This window comes from Eriocheir sinensis, chromosome 28 (assembly GCF_024679095.1).
Source record: "Eriocheir sinensis breed Jianghai 21 chromosome 28, ASM2467909v1, whole genome shotgun sequence".
NCBI classification, from domain to species: Eukaryota; Metazoa; Arthropoda; class Malacostraca; order Decapoda; family Varunidae; genus Eriocheir; species Eriocheir sinensis.
In genome coordinates, this window is record NC_066536.1 from 18074855 (window position 1) to 18079854 (window position 5000).

A 5000-nucleotide genomic window follows, 5' to 3' on the forward strand; every position below is an offset into this window, starting at 1 on the left:
TCCTCTTTCTTTCCACTCACCTTACCTTCCACCCTCACTTTTGTTCTCCCTCCTTCTACTCTCCCTTCCTCTACTCATCTCCTATTCTCCCTTCCTTTCCTCTCCCTCCTTTCCACCTTCCCCTCTCCTTCATACACACAACATCCCATGCCTTTCACATACCATCTTTTCCTTATTAGATTATCAAGAACAAATTAGTATTATTAGTATTAAAATTTCATGACTCTACATTACTAACAAGATGCTGATAAACATATAGTCTGCATTTTTTACTCCTTGCGTGTGTGTAGTGTTTTATATTTCTTTTTTATCTTATTTATTACATGTTTTATAGAGGACGTGACTCCTTCCCTTCCCCGCCACCTGCATAGCATAAAAGGGGAGGATTATTACGTACTTATTAACACGTGATTCTCTTTCTCTCTCTCTCTCTCTCTCTCTCTCTCTCTCTCTCTCTCTCTCTCTGCCTGCCTTGCCTTTCCCTGTACGGTCTAATTCATCTTTATAGTCACATTTACCTAGACACTACCACTACAACTATTACTACTATTACTATTACTCCTTACTTATTATTACTACTATTACTATTACTGTGGATGCATTCTCAGGTGCCTCAACTAACGTATTCTTTCTTAGTCGACGAGAGCGTAGAGGAAAGAGAGAAAAATAAACGCATTCGTAAAAGAAAAATCCTGAAGAGTGGTTTTGTGTGTCGGAAAAATATGTTTTATTCTGGCGCCCAACACGGAACTTTTTTTTCTCGTCTCAGAATTTCTCTCTCTCTTAAGAAAGCCACATAATTTATAAAGGCTTTGGAAGGGAGAGAGAGAGAGAGAGAGAGAGAGAGAGAGAGAGAGAGAGAGAGAGAGAGAGAGAGAGAGAGAGAGAGAGAGAGAGAGAGAGAGAGAGAGAGAGAGAGAGAGAGAGAGAGAGAGAGAGAGAGAGAGAGAGACACACACACACACACACACACACACACACACACACACACACACACACACACACACACACACACACACACACACACGCGACAAGAATATTATCACGACATTAGTGAGGATCGGTAAGAAGAAGCTAAATGAGATGTCACTCAGGAAGAAGAAAGATAAGCGGAGGGAAGAAGGGAGGAAGGGAGGAGGAGGAGGAGGAGGAAGGAGAGGAAGGGAAGTGGACGAGGTTTGGGAGGGTAGGAAGGAGGAGGGAGGGAGAGGGAAGGGAAGGAGGTGACAGAGGCTTCCAATGTCTGTGTTACATCGACTCGACTGAATGGGTAAACCGTTCGTTATTGAACTTTTTAGATACTTGAAGACTTGTAGGAGGAGCCTGGGACGAGTGTGAGTTTGGGTAAGGAAGGAGAGGAGAAGGCCAATGGGAGAGATGTGGAATTGTATGAAGATAAAAGGGAGAAATAAGGTGTCAAGGGAGGAATAAGAGGCCACTTCATTATCCTCGCCGCTGCGTCCGACACACACACACACACACACACACACACCGAAACACTCTCGTCATATTCCCACCACAGTTTTATTTCCTTTCATTCCTTTTCTAATGTACTTACGTGTTTATACTAATGCCAAGACGGACAATGAGACGTTAAATATGGAAGGCCTACATAGATACTCGTCGCAATAATGAATAATAGATAGTAAAGAGAAAAAGAAGTTATATGGTTCATTGATACAGTTCGAAGCTATTGAACCGTGGATATGTGCGGAGTCTGTACCCGAGGAGAAGTTTGATTGGTAGTGCTGTGTTAGCCCGCGCGAGGAGATGCTGGCGAGGGTCAGTGTACCTGCTGCCCTGTGTGTCAGTGTGACCTGCTGCCGTGTTGGAGGGAGGTGCTGACGAGGCGAGGCTTAGTTTTACCGCTACCTTGTGATGCTGTGACCCGCTATCCTATATCATGGGCTGCCGTGTTGGACGAGGAGATGCTGGTGATTGTGAGTTTGCCCGCTGCCTTGTGTTATAGTGTATGTGTGTGTGTGTGTGTGTGTGTGTGTGTGTGTAACCCGCTATAACCTGGGCTGCAGTGTGAAGAACAGGTCAGTCATGGCATTGTGTGGCCGCGTGAATACTGCACTCAACAACTCGTCACTTAGTCATGAGGTCAGCCGGGCCAGAATCACGGTGCAGTCACTACGCATTGGCCGAGGCGGAGCGAGGGAGGGGGTGGGTGGGGGAGTTGCTGCCGTCTCTATACCATGGGTCCTTGGCCGACTAGTATAATTTTCCACTGCTCAGGTTTATCACAGAGTCTTGGCTCGTGTAACTTTGATGAGAGTGCCGCAGAGCAGACCGAGGCTCGCCCTGGCCCTGCAGCAGCCCGCCCCGCCCCGCCGATTGCATGTTTAATAGTTTCCGCGTCGCCGCTGTGGGAGGCCCAGCTCATAATTCAGCGGCGCCTCACTGCTGCCGGGGAGAACCAGGCGGCGTGAGGCGAGGCTGCGTCGGCTGAAAAGTGACTAAATGAGAAACCTAGAGAGCATATTCTTAAACCTTTCGGCGCCCATGCACATAATTCAACAAGGCTTTCGTAGGATTTCTGGTCATTTCCAGGGGTAGTTTTATGAGTCAGGCGGCGTGAGGCGAGGCTGCGTCGGCTGAAAAGTGACTAAATAAGAAACCTAGAGGGTATATTCTTAAACCTTTCGGGGCCCATGCACATGATTCAACAAGGCTTTCGTAGGATTTGTGGGAGGCTTTTCCATGGGTAGTTTTATGACCCTGGTGGTAGCGTGACAAAGTTCCTGCACCATGAACGTAAAGAGAGACTCATTGGAACACGTTTAACCTCTTTTTTGTCCTTTAGAAATGATTGGTGTATAAGAGAAGGAAGCGTTTAAGAATACAGAACTTAATGAAGGGTTACAGGCGGGGACTCAACGCTGCGTCACCCCTCATCTACGGCCCTTACCGGCTATCATGCTACTGTGGGGCAATGATAGCTAGCATGTGCAATAGGTAATGAGAGATGTACTGTGTTGCAATGAGTAGAGATTGAACGATATAGCGCGGGTTGGACATCCTACTATGATTTCAGAGGCTGTGGTTTTTGGGAATAATATCGTAACGAACAATCGTATGAGATTTTGCGACAGTGTATTTCACACACTGCCGCCAACCGCCACAAGTAGAGAATAAAGGCACATCAGTGTCAGGCAAAGATACGAACATTAACTACCAGAGGCTCCGCCCACCTTGTTCCTCTTCCTCCATCTCCGCCTTCTCCCTCAATCTCTCTGAAGATACATACATACTGAGAATGATTTTTTTTCAATTAAGGCATGCTTGATGACTTTAATTTTGAGCATAGTGATACACCGTGGACGTAATGACATGAGAGTAGGGTGAGGTGGTAAATGATGACTACCATGATTGATGGTAGAACGATTGCTCGCTTGTATTTGTTTCTCTCGTTTGTTTTTGTTGTTTTCCTTGTCACCTGACTTTGACTTGTACCAGAGAGAAGATAAATGGCCACTAAGATACAGCACTGTCGCCATGGCTGCAGAAATGCGTTTGTCACGCGACTTGTTAACTTTTTAATAAGGAGAAGGCCAGCAATAGCCTTAAGATTGCTTTGAATAGGTAAGTTTTATTGTTTTCTTGTTTAACATAGTAAATAAGTCTCCGCTCATTAGAATCGCAGCCTTAGTCATGCCGAAACTTATTTCTAAACCATGACAATATTTGTTTTACATCAATCATTTATTTATTCATATTGTCCTTCCTACCACCGTGCTGTTGCGGCCTTAGGGATGCGAGTGAAGATGAGCGCAGCACCAGGTCACGGCCTGACACACCACCAGCACCTCCAGCTCAGCCTGTCATCGACAGCTTCACGATCGGAGCCATTCGCCGCCACATACACGCACAGTTTGCTGTCAAGCAGGACTTCACTCGCTTCCCTGACAGACAACTTAAAGGCAGCTAGCATCATCCCTGATGAAACCTCTAAGATTTCCTTGTGGCGACTGCTCCATGAAATGGGATTCAAGAAATGTCAGCGCAAATTTTATGTCAGGAAGGAGTCCATGGACGTCGTGCCGCAGGATACAAGCCCCACGAACGCTGAAAAGACACCGGAAGAGAACAGGATGGTGGTATGTGGACGAGACCTGGTTCACCACCAGGATGAACCACAACATGGAGTGGTGGACAGCACGCAGCCCGTCACCAGTGTGACGTACAGCCGCCAGGTGCCTCCAGGAGAAGGCAGAGGATGGTTGTTTCGCCAAGAATACCAGCATGGAGAAATGAACGGCAAGCTTTTCCTTCGTTGTTCCTGGAGCAGCTTAGTGATGGACAATGCTCCATACCATAGCCAACTAGAGTCGCTGCCCCACCACTGCCACAAGGAAATCGGACATCATTGAATGGTTGGAGCAGCGAGACATACCCTTTCCACAGCAAGCTACACGGCCTGAGCCTCAGTATCTGCCGTGAAAACAGGCCAAATCCTCAATACAAGGTGGATAACATCATCCGCGCATCGGGCCACGAGATTGTTCGTCTGCCACCCAATGCGATTGAGCAGGTGGCAACGTTTCACACGAGCTGACCTGCAAGCCAGGATGGAGGAGACCAGACTTTCTGTCACAGCCGAGGTGGAAGGTGCGGTGATCACGACGCTTTGAGGACGACTACTGGACAACGGATAATATCCATGAAAGTGTCGATCCGTTATTAACCTTGACTGTGACAGTGATGATGATGGGGATTTAGTGTTGTTGTGAAGAAGATTAAAGTCTTGAATATTCTTGTTTGTATCCTTAGTAAACCAAGAGTGTCCTTGCCATCACTATATTGTATAAAGTTCCTTAATATAAGCCTCATAACCCAGTGTCCCATCCACACTCAGTGATTCACTTTTAGTACTACCTCAAACATTTTATACCTTCGCAATTCTTCCTGTTACCATACTTTCAGCTCTTCCCTGACAATAAAATTAATAGCACCACTATAATATAAGAGCACCATTACTTTTACGAAAACGTACA

General features: G+C 46.4%; 1 long non-coding RNA gene across 1 annotated transcript in view; it reads left to right on the forward strand.

Moving 5' to 3' along the window:
- The first annotated feature begins 1753 nt into the window (after nucleotides 1–1753).
- The window catches only part of LOC127004682 (uncharacterized), an 8703-nt gene continuing 5456 nt past the window's right edge, over nucleotides 1754–5000 (forward strand). The window contains exon 1 of the long non-coding RNA XR_007757921.1: nucleotides 1754–1940. This is a non-coding gene — a long non-coding RNA (uncharacterized LOC127004682). The remainder of the gene's footprint in view (nucleotides 1941–5000) is intronic.